Here is a 12,943-nt window from a genome sequence, read left to right on the forward strand (position 1 = left end):
TCGACCTTGGATTTGTACAATATACTTCTATACGTTTGAAGAGTCATAAGCTACACTTTGTAAGTAAGTACTTACGTATCTACCTCTCTGACATTGCAGTGACTGAAAGAGGGATGGACGAAGCGGAGAAACAAGAGACGATGGGAAAGGAGACGTAGAAAACAGACAGGAGAAAAAAGTGTTCTGTGGAATGCCTGAAGAAGACCTAAGAATTCTCTCCGACCCTTCTAAAGTAAGAACACTATTTTGCTGCGCTTTTGCGACTCAACAAAAACGATTTTTCGTAACAATATTAGAAACATGTACTATTATAAAACTTGTAATGGGGAATGAGTGAACACCATAGATTTGATTCTTGATGAAAGAATTCTCACGCGGAGCGATTGATGCATGTTGTGCACACGCATGGCGAGAAAAAAACAGATAGAATAGAGATTAATAACGGTATATGTATCTTCTGAATAGCAGTCGTGTATATTGAAGCTTAACATAATGGGTGAGATGCATTTTAACGCATCCGGGTAAGGTTTGCGAAGAATCGTTTGTCAGGAAGCAAATGAACAAGAATGTAGCGTAGATGAAAGATTGAAGGAAAGAAATCATGGATATAACGATGAACGATGATAGATTTCAAACGGATCTGAGAATTTGCAAGCGCATTCTTTCCTGTATTTGAAAACTAAGATATCCCTCCTTCTTGGAAGCGGAAAAGAGAGGGGAGTGAAGCTCTTCGAGGAATGGGTCAGGGATTAAAGGGCAATCCCTCCCTCTGTGGGAGAGGAAAAGGATAGAGGGTCAGGGAGATCTCCTGTCCCTTGGGGCCCAGGAAAATAGATACGCGAAATTTCTTTATAACGTCGAGAAATTGTCATGACTTAGATTAGATACGCGTGATTCATAGTTAAAAGATGGTGAAAAGTATTGTAACAGTGGGTAAAGAGAAGAAAAATAGAGAAAGAAAGACAGAAGTGAGAAAGGAGGAGAAGGATGATGAGGACCATCGAAGTTGATGGTTGCCGATGGTGGTGGTGTGGACCGTTAGTTGGCCCCAGCTCTGCGGGAGCGTTGTCCGGGCATTCCGCGTTACTATCCTCTGTCTTCCTCCTTTCGTTCCCTTTCCTTCTCGTCTTCGTCCCTCGTTCTTTTTATCTCTGTTACACCTCTCCTCCGTTTCTTCCTTCATTCGTTTGTTCGTTTGTTTCGCATCGGCATTCCATTTCTACTGTCATCTGCCGACACACAGATTTTCTGTCTGTCTTTTTCACGCCTTTATGCTAATGAATGCGAATCGTAAACGTAGAACCGCGATTCGTCGAATTTGCTTGTTTTTAATTCCATTTTCCCTTTTCTTGTATAGTCCGTGAAAGAAATTTAGCAAACTTAAATATGAAATGTCCTGATTCTCCTTTTTCCTTCGTTTTTTATTACTGAATGATTCAACGAGTTTCGATTGCTAAATTATTTTTTTATCCAGCTGCTTTATGATATATTTCGTCACTGTTTTGTCACGCTTATGTTCAGGAGTTTTTCTATTTTGTACCGGAAGCACCGTACGTATCCTAATTACGCGATCCATGTAATAATATAATTGACCATCACTGAGCTAATACAATTTCTTTCGGAACAGGAGGTATGCCATTTAAAATTCGTTTAGACACTGATTCAAACTTACGTAGGCAAGAGCTTTTTAATTAAACTCTTTTTTAATTAACCGGTCTTTTTGAGACTGTTGACGAAACGACATTGTTAAACGAACTGAGAGGTAGAGTTGATCGGTGAGCCAGTGGGTCGGTCCCCTCATCTGCTCTGCAGGATAACAGTTCACGGATGTACCGTTTACGCTAACGTTATCCTCGTTGGTTTCAATTTCGCGTCCCCAGACATCATTACGACGATCGAAAGTGAGAAAGTGAATAACCAGACGATGAAAGTACAGAAAGAAGAGCAGTAAGTGAAAAATCCTGTTAATTAATCTTCGATAATTCCAATAACTGTTAATAGTGATGTCTTAAAACTGGATTACCGAGAGTAAATTTTGTCGATGGAAGGACGACCATTAGTCGGTTGATGTTGATGCCACTGTCAGTCTGGCAAAAGTGCCAGGAGGCGCGATTCTTCTCGTCGACGAAAGTAGGATCGTGTTTGATTTTCACTCTCCGTGTTTTCGATTACATCGCTGGCGTAATCGAATTGAACAGGCATTGATTAGAGGTTTAATCAAATAATTACGTTCACCTACTTGTCGGTGAACTTATCGTCATATACATGATCCGTCTAATGGAGAACACTGGACCTATCGTCATATGCATTGGCGTCAGTGTTTTCCTTCGAAATGAGAAAATCTGATTGCCGATCAAACGAGTACGTCACTGCATGCGTAAATCCATGTTACGACATTATGTGGTTCATCAGAGTGGCTCTACCGACTCGATTCGCCATTATAGATCGGATGATAGCAACCAACTTAAGAAGGGGGTAAATCTTTGCAATTCGTATGTATCCTTAGGCAAGACTTTTCTAAAGACAGTTCAGTGACATCTCGTGTAAAGAACGGTCTACTCGTAAAATATTGATTCTTCGCGAGCAGACGACTCTTCCACGAATTCCACGTAGCAGAAGTTTGAGCGAGACTAGCCCACTTTAAAGCAAATATTTGCGACAAAAGCTGCTCTTTCTGGATGACAGAATCGACTACAGTTCGAGGAATCTCATCCTGTTATATGCGTATTCAGCGGATACACATGTGTGGCGAACGCGTGCGCGCATTCGTAACTTGTCCATAAACGTCTAACGGTTCTCGCGTTTACCTAAAAAGAGATTCGGCGATTATCTAACGTCGGTTGTGCAATCGCGGTTGCGCAACACGAAAACGTAATCCGTAAAAGTGTTACGCCGGTAGAATGAATGCCTCTCGATGCTCTGCCCTTCTCCCCTACCTTCTTCCACCACACCTTCTCCCTCGCTCTCCTCTCCTCTCCTCTATTCTGCCCCTCTACGACAGCTACCACACGTTCATTCTCTCCACCATTCTTTCTTCGTGGTCTTTCTCTTTCAACAACTGTTCCGTCAGACCGGGATCGAGCAGGACGAATTATATATATACTCCCAAACTCTCACCACAACCTTGACCCACTGAACCCAGGGTAGGTACACTATACATACGTATCTCGATGCTGGATCTTTCAAATCTTTTCGCTCTACTTAGGGAGCAGGGGGTATGATCGTCCATGAGAGGTTTAGACTCGTTCAATTTATTTATGCAATAACTATAATACATACACGAAAAGAGTTGTAGTGAGTACGTTCACAAAGTTATTGCATCTCTTATCGAAGAAATCCTCGCGCGTCACACTGCCCCTTCTCCCGCGATCTATGGCGATGAGCCGTAAACGTCAGAGAAAATCGTATTACCGATATTATCTAACGATAGAAAGTGGCGCAAGGCCGCTTTCTTCTTACTCAACCGACTATTACACCTGAGTACCGCTCCGCGCTGTAACACACGCGCCTCTCTTTCTCTCTTCGGAACCGCGTCGCGGTGCTGTCGCTTGTCTGCGGAAGTGAGAAATTAATGCGGTCATTGAAGAATCGTTCCTCCCAAGGTAGCGAACGCATACGTGGAAAAGTGATTTTTCACTCTCTTAGAAACCACTTGACGATTAAAGGAATGATTGTTTCTCATATTTTCGATTCGACGAATCGTCTCCATGCTTCCTCTAATTCAAGCTCATTGTCGACAGTATCTAATGGTAGTCTCTGATTGATCTATTAAGACGAGGAGGATTATACCTTTCAAGGACACTCGATGTTGTCGTATTTCTAGCGCGTGTCTTAGACAATTTACAAATAGAATTGGCAAAAGTATTAATCATAGTTTTATCGGTTGTTGTTCGTTGATCTATGCGGTATAAAGTGAAACGAAAAAAGAAAAAGGAAGTGTGAGAAAGAATAAGAAAATACGAGAAGGTGCGTAATGTCTTGTTATTACACGTGTCCCTTCTCGGTAACGGGACAGGCAACCAAACCGACCGACCTACTTTATGCACGGACGTTCGAGTACATATACGTACAATCACGCAAGTTCACGCACATTCTCGGCTCGAGGAACGCCTTTAAGACTCGTCTTGCGTTTAGTCGAGAAGCTGTAAGAGCAAAAAGATTTCGACGATTGATCATATTCGTCATATTGTTCCACAAGCAGAGTTAAGTACAATTCTTGATTTAAAAATAATTAGTTTGACTTCTCTTTGTATTGCACGATTGCTCAAAAAATGTCCCTAGGTGTTGTCGCGGTAATCGATACAACTGGAAAAATTCATTTTCGAAATACACATATAGAAACGCATAGATGGCAGAAATTTTCGAAGATACTGTGGTTGACCTTAGATTTCCCTCGTTCATGGACGTGCTTGAATGCCATGGGCCCGTGGCCAACGAGGAAGAATCACGGATAGAATACGTACGAGGATCGATTCTCTGTGTGCCTGCAAAATTAACTATAAGATAAGCAATATTTATGGTATATGCTGCATACAAAAAAATAATCTCACTATATTTATCGGTCATTTGATTGGAGCGAGGCAGGATAGGTATATAAGGAGAGTTAGTGGATGTTGTGGACAGATCTGAAAAATAGATAGATGAGATCTAAAGGAAGGAGTTTATTTCTTCCCCCTTTTAAAAATAACATTATAGGAAGGTCAGTGCACTGGCCTAGTCGTCAAGGTCAACAGTCGCGTGGACTCGCTCGAGATAGTTGTGAGTATACAAGTATACATATTCAGAATGGCCGACAGGTATGCCAAGGAATTTCGCAATTTGTAGAGCTGGCAACGTAGCGGCTAACAAGAACGGAGTTACCACGTTCGCTCCTTGGATACTAATTCGATTCTTTCAATACGAATTGAAATAAAACAAAACGTAATACGATCGATACTCGAACAATTTATATGGTAAAATCGTTGTGGTTCTGGTGATTTTGCTAGCGATTTACAGACTTTTAAAGAACTTTACTTAGATACTCTCGAGTTCGTGGTCTCAGTCATCACTAAATTTTGATAGCAGGTTTGCGTGTCGTAATCCTGTCATGTGACTTGAACGCGTGGTTCGTATCTTCGAGGCAGTCGTACATGATACGTGGTAGGCTGACCAAACGTATTGCACGCTCCTCGCGTATCCCGCCTATCCACGCGTTGGAATCTCCCACGGTATTCGCAGCACCGCGATCGGAACCTTGCTTCTTCCGCCATAAACTTGATCGTTTTTATTCTATAACCGCGACCAATCGTTTCAGCGAATGCCAATAACTCGCTGTATGTGAAGGAAATAGATTGAGTTCCTTTTTGCCCATAAGAAACAGCAATACATAATAGAGTAAAAATTACGGGTACCTATATGGAAGACACATACACTATGTAGAAATATAAGTTTGAAATTATTTTCTGTGCTGACAATTAATCGAGTCGCCGTAAATAAGCAATCCGAGCATTTATAACTACGAGAAGATGAAATGAATTTGCCCTGACCGGTAATATTGACGCAACCTGATATTCAAGCGAATGGTCTATCGTTATTGAACGTTATTCGAGGTGTGATCGCGATTGGAAATCCGTAAAACGAAAGACATTCCGCACGAGTGGAGCATACGGCGATGCGTGATGTGCGCCGTCTATGGAACTCATGTGAGACCTTCACCGTGAAGATGTTGAACCGTAGTTGACGCGTCGACCGGTACCAACATGGCGACGTTGGCCGTGGCCGAGGAGCGGGCAAGCTAACTCGACGATTGTGTAATGGCGGCCGAAGCTGACTCTCGCGAGTCTATAGAGGAAAGGTGAACGTCCTGCTGCGATATCTTTTTTCTCTCTTCTCCTCCCTTCTTTCTACGTTCTCTCTTCTCCTCCTCATGCCCCCTCCCCATCTCGCTTCTTCTCGATTCCTTCTCTTTTTCCCTCAAGAAGTCTCTTTGTCCCTTCTGTTGCTCCTTCCTCCCATCCTTTTCCTTCTACTTTTATCTCTCCGTCTTCCCTTCTATCCATCGACGGGTCTGTGGTTGAACCAGACGGGAATACCAGCGTCTAGCGAGCTAGCGAAGGCTATACGTCCGTTGCTTGGACGAACAAGCTCGCTACGTGGAACCTCGTTTCGGACAAATGTCATCGCCCTCTGGCTGGCTAAACAGCGACTACGTTTCCTCGTTCCTAACTCTCGTTTCCCCCGTCTCCCGTTTCTACTCTTCCTGTACCTTACTTCCACCAGTCATTCCACTATTTGATTGCCTCTTGTTTGTTCTTAATGCACAAATTAACTCGTGTCGAACTTAACATTTATATTCCTCATCACGCAACAATTCTAAATCAGTAACGTGTGGCATTTATTTATAGTCGGTACGAATAGCCACGAAATAAATTAGTATTGGTATTACATTTATTGCTATTAGACGTACTTAGATGGATGATGGTAATTTAAAGATTTAATATTGCAATTGTGCATGAAATGAGTTGAAAGATATAGGAAGTACTTAGTTGGAACAAGTATGTACGGTATTCCTTTGATAAAACAAAGTTGACCTCCTAATTCAAACAAGACAAATTTATAATATATTCCAGACAAACTGTTGAGTAGAAAGACATTGGAATCCTCTCGAAGTTGTGTACTGCGAAAACTGGTGAACGAATTAAAAGGTATTTAGGTAAAAGAACGACGAAGTGTAGTCGCTGGAGAACAGCGTACACCAAGATGGCGGCAGTGTGCCTCGTGGCATGGAATCTGATATTACCTCACCGTAGCCCTGGCAGTGACAGTGGCCCTCTCTCTTTCGCCCCTTCTCCTTTCTTCGTTCATTGCTTCGTCGTTCCTCCAGCGGAGTCCTCCTTTCCCGCCTTTCGAATGGCTTCGACCGTCACGTTGCGCCGCACCGCGTACTGTGCCATCGTTAATTACACTACGATCATGGTTATTTCTTCCTATTGTCTATGCAACAACATTCTTCGTTCAATTTCCCCGCTATTCAATTTTTTATTCCTTTCTTTCGACGATTCATATTTTTATAAATGTTTGATCGAACTATTTGGGAACCAGAAGAATGTAGTCAAGTTTATACCTATTTCTAATGTGTTTTAAAATATATTTTGTTGCTCACTGATTGTCAGATGATACTGAACTGACATAAAGCATTTGATTGTCTGGCGACTTATATTATATGAAAAGGATTCCAACGCTTGATGCCCTAACGAATGAATTACAAGTATGTCGTGCGTGAACTGCAATCGTGATGAAGTAATTGGCTCATTCATATTTACCAGTGATTTTTATTGCGAAAATTGTGCCACACGCGATCAAATGTATGATTATTGATGCTATGCTCGGAGGAAGTAATATTACGTAATTGTCAGTATCTTCGGTCTATCTTGTTAGGATTTATGTCAAAATACTATTTGCAAAAAATGGATCACTAATTTTGGGTCGAAAAATTGTTGGTCTTTGAACTACTGCAAAATATCGTTCAACAGTGTACCTGAGCTGAGTAGTTTATATATGCATATATTGTATATTCATACTTCCTCTTCGATGACGAAACGTCGGACTGATTTCCGCCCAAGTTTTATTTCCGGTCGAAAACCGAATTAGTATGATCACTGCGGTGCAATAAATTGTATTTTCTAGAGACGATAGCAATTCAGTTGAATTAAAAAATAACGTATCTAATTGTCAATTAAACTTCACGTATAAAATACGTTTCTTATTACTCGTTGGCTTCGGTTCAACGAACCGCAAGCTATGTCTCTGAAAATGTTCTATATTTTACACCTTGGGATGAGGAAAACAGAAGAATGTGTAGATAAGAAATCAGATTGCCTTCGCGAGAAAAAATAATTGAGATTCGAGCAAGGACTTTCGAGGGGAAGAAAACGGGATCGCGAAGGTCGAAACGTTCGAGTCGCTACACTCGGAGGTACCTTTACTCGTTAAGACCTCCGTAGCCCGTTCAGCTTGCGTGTCCTCTTCTCCTTCGATTCTTTCTCTTTTTCCCCTTTCTCTGTGTTCTCTTCTCTTTCTTTTCATCTTGTCTCGTTGCCGCTGTTCCTTCTTGTCGATCGAGCTCGTTGGACGCATACGGATCTCGATGGCGATGGCGAAGAAGAGCGGAGGGACACGGTCTTGCTGGTCCGCTCTAACTCGCGGTGTCCGGTAGGTGGGTGTGTAGGACATAGCGGACTTGTGCAGTCAAGGACACGTTCCGCTTGCTCGCGCGATCGCGCCTGTCCCTCTGTCGTCGTCTACCGATAAAGTCGATACTCCGCAATCGTAACTCCCGCGAAAAACCAATCCAAACCATTTTCGAACACTTCTCGCTCAGAAAGAATATGTTCTTGCGCTTTAGTACTTTGTGCAGTTGCAAAATCTAGAACATTCACTTGTTTCATAAAAAAATTAAGGAGCCAACTTATTATCTGGAAAATTTACAGCGGTACAATATATCTGACTACCCATTGATTTTATCGAGTATCAAAGTACCTTCGAAATGTTTAAAAATTATAGGCGCACAACTTGTTGCGTTGTTAATCCAACATGATATAAAGTATCCACTTAGGAGGTGGAGGTTTCTACAATTTTACAAGATAAATGGCGGAGCCGTATCGAACCGCCAGAGAAAATTACAAACCAACACTGGCTCGATCCTGTTGCTATCATCATCTTGCTACCAGCTTGATGCTCGTTCGCGTTCCTGGCTTCACAAGGCTTCGGTCTGCATGCCCAGTGTCGTTCCACGCGAGTTCGCATTGAAATTCCTCGATCGTCTTCGACCTCGTGCTCGCGTTTCAGTTGTCTTCATCTTCGTCTACGTCGTCGTCGTCGTCGTCGTCGTCGTCGTCGTCGTCGTCGTCGTTATTGTATCAGATTATTATTAAAACAACTTTTGTTGCTTGCTACATGATCGTTGAGCGAGACGAATTTTGCACGTCTTTCCTTTTCTTTGACTCTGTGCTGAACTTTATTGATGTGCCATATTTCGGCTGTTAAACACGATGAAAATGGAGACTACGGTACGGTTTCAGTACCGCTTCGTACCGTAAACTCACCACCGAGGATGCCAGTCGTGTTCAAGGATACATTTATCCTTTATCCTGTTAGAGAGCAGGAATGCCCAGTTCTCGGTGCAAGATTCCCAAGTTGGCTCGCGAAGCCAGCTCTGTTTTTTCAATTCATTAAGCGAGACGCAAACGAATCACTGTACAAACTCTGCACTTCTTTATGACTTAGGCTTTTCTGCTTATCGAAATAAAACAGTTTTAAATAGAGAAAAAAAGAATAGTAATACAGCGAAATAGTTGGGAAATGAAGAGGAAGGGGTGGATTGTCGAAGATTCCTTAATGTCCCGTGAGAGCCTGTAGATCGCGTCAGAGTCCACAAATGGAAGAAGAGGAGACAGGTAGAGGTAATACATGGAACGCAAGGGCCAGCGAAAAGAAGGGTAGAGAAGCAAGAACGAAAGGGGAAAAGAAGAGGAGAAGAACAGAGGGGAGAGAGGAAGTAAAGTGAATTAGCGAAGGTATACGACCGAAAAGGAGGCCACGATCGTCCGAGTAAACAAGTGTCTTGGCCACGAAGCGACACGGAGCGGAGCAGCTCCGACCAGTTCCATCTTTCTCGTCTTGTTCCGTCGTCACATTGCTTCCTTCTGTCGCCATAGCTTTTGAACATGCATACAGCTAGATCTTGGAATTGGCTGATTCAAGAACAAATTACATTTAGGAGTTCTCTGTTTGCTAACTTTTGATTAATCAGATCGTGCGGAGTTCTTCGGAGAACGAAATACCTTAGTACTTAAAGAAATGACTATTAACGCATTTTTATGAGTAATAGTTACGACAGTTTAATTATAACTAAATATCGGTGAAAGAAAAACAACAAATTATCAAGGTGTATCAAGACGGAATGGATGCTTAGGCAATCGCGCCTTTTTATGTCTCGCGATTTCATTGCACACAGAAAACACGTGGATGTCGGTTTACAAGAGTGCAGTCTCCCGCGTCCACATCGTTCTCGATCGCTTGAATTAAACGTGATCTTTCCTCGTTTTTCTTCTGCTTCCGTTGGCTATTCCTCTCTGTCCTTCCTCCGTCAAGATCAAGGTTCCGCGGCATTAGCATGATCGTTGCGCGAGAAAACGATCTGGGTTAACGCGCGTGCGAAGACAAGCGAAACACGTTATTCGCTTTTAAATCTGCAAAGGAGTGTGCGCGCTGGACGAGTCATGGTCAACTGCTTACTACATATGCGGTAAAGTAAGGAGCGATAAAGTTTTAAGAATTCCTAAAAAGTCCTAAACTAAATTAAGTTCGACAAACCTTCTCTAAAACTCGTGAAAAAAAGAAATACGAATATTGGTGCGATTGCGAGAAATAGGGAATTTGAAAGAGCAACAAATACCTAACTGAAATCGGTAGGAACGCGTGTATATGATCACGTATAATAACAGGAGTCCGGTTAGAGCAACCGGCTTTGATTCGAGGTGTGCATGTGAGTCAGTAAGACGTTTGCTCTGTATGCCACACCCCGAAATGCATTTTGCATTCCGTACCACACTGCAATAGTAAGTACGAACGACGCATTCCTCAGGGACCTGCACCGGCTTTCGCTGCAAGGTGAAACACTTCCGTCTGATAACTACATTGCTGTTTCATCTTTTCAACAATACGGTGCTTCAGCAAGTAGAATGTGTTCGCTGTTTTTCTTCATTTTCAAATTATAAACTTTATATGTGTATTCTCCGTTAGTGTAATTAAACATTATTAGTCTAACATTATGTTCGTGGTGCTTTCAATGTTTCCACTTGACCATAGGCATACCTTCTGACGCGAAGGTATTTACGTACTATATCGAAACGATGGAGAACGATGATCTTGATCAGGAGTAAGTACGCATGTGTATTTCTTCAAGTATACAGAGTGTTCCATCCGATCTGTTCGTTTCTTAGAAAAAAGTACAGTGCAATTTCGACGGCACGGTATCAAAATTATTTGGCATAATTTTTTAAAAAACCAATTGGGTCACTCCATCCTGGCATTTACTACGCATCAGCAGATCTAACTGACGTCACTTTTTTACCATCATCGAAGCATAGGTTCTGATGCTACTAATTCTTTTAAGAGATATTAGATACTAAATTTAATGTTGAAATTTAATTTTGCGTTGACTTTTATGAAACACCATGTACGTGGCCGCGTATAACTGTTGGTGTCACACACGGAGAAAACGGTCAAGGCCATCGTACGTGTGTGGCTGAGCTTGGTGCATGGAGAACGCTAGAAAGCAACGATGGCTGCCGCGTCTTCCGATCTCCTTCGGCGTTAAACTCGACCTTCGGGGAGCACGGTCGCGATTGCCCACTAATGGAATCGTGCCTCGTCGAGGGTGACCTCGCAAAAACGCCGCCAGACTTATCCCTAAACGGCCAAGTCACGCTGAATTACGGTAAACTAATTTACTTGCCACAATAAATTCCACTTTGTTCATTGTTATTGGCCGATCTCGATCTTAGCTTATGAACCAGAACAAAAAGGAGTAAGGAAAATATTGGATACAAAAATTACTGTAAATGAATTCTGACAAGATAATTTACGAGAGGATAAGTGCAAGTACTGTTGCATGTTCTTTTGTTCTGTCCCTTGGTCCCTAAGGAACAACGCCGAGGAAATCTTGTAAATTTCAGGAAATTCCTGAATTGCGTTACCCATAAAATACTCTCCCAAATGTTACGCAGTTTCGTAAGAAGACAAAGAGTTGGTATGGAACTAACAATAAATAGCTTTGAAAATTTTTCCAAAGGTCTAGGGACCGTATCGATCCGGATCGTATTTTAACGAGAAGGAGTCAAACCGGAGAACCATTTCGTGTCCCCGAAAATAGATCGCGGATTACCCTTCGGAACCATTATAAACCGTAGGTAACCCGGAAGGAAAGGTGAAAATATTGAAGTATTGAAAGGATTCGACCTAACACGCCGTAATACTGCTCAGCCGGCTGCTTTAACCATGCTGTTGGTCAAAATATAATTTGTCCATCGACTAGAAAATATCGGAAACTTTACGATACGGCAATAACCGTTCCCCATTCATTTGGTTTTGCGGCGTTTGCCTGCGCGGTCGAATGCTTAATAGCCCCCAATTAAATTAGGAATAATCAGGTCAAAAGTAACGTTGTGCCTTACCCTTCAATCGAAGCTATTCGTTGAAGATAAAGGCCACTACCAAGAGGGTAATAGTCTCTACCTTTAAATAACCGTTTTCTACGATATCTATTTGGCAACAATGGGCGACTGGGCGTTGTTTGCAAACTATGAATTACCATAAACTCGAAGGAAGTTGTTCATTTTAGACTCGTGGGAATTTGTCAGCTTCAAGTTGGTAAATCATGAGAAGATCATAGTCTTACAATTATACCAAGCATGGTAACGTAGGTGCTCCGAGGTCTGACAATGAAGAAAGGTATCGAAGACACAAGAAAATCGAGACAAAGTAATGATAAAAGAGTTGTACGTATGCGAAGCCACAGTCTTATTCTCGTTTCTTCAAGCGAATCTAAGCTTCTCTACGACGTACGTTCCGCTGTGCGGTTCTACGTTAAAAATTCTTTATCCTGTTGAAAAAATTTCTTGGTCGACGAGGTAGAACGTCCGATAAGTATGCGCAGAAAGAATCGCGAACGCGTATCGTAGAAATTCCATCAGAATCGCAGCAGAACATAGCAACAACCCCAACGCCGTGCGTAAAACATTGATCGATTCGAAGGTACGACAAAGAACGAGTTGAAGTACACCGGAGAAAGAAAATCTTGAATCATCGCATTGGTCGAGAGTCGGAGATGATGGTCGAGGCGAAGGCAGAGGAGAGCGTGGAATCGAAAAGGCAGGCAGTGAGAAATATCGGGTAAGAAGAG

This window comes from Calliopsis andreniformis, chromosome 1 (genome assembly GCF_051401765.1).
Source record: "Calliopsis andreniformis isolate RMS-2024a chromosome 1, iyCalAndr_principal, whole genome shotgun sequence".
Taxonomy (NCBI): domain Eukaryota; kingdom Metazoa; phylum Arthropoda; class Insecta; order Hymenoptera; family Andrenidae; genus Calliopsis; species Calliopsis andreniformis.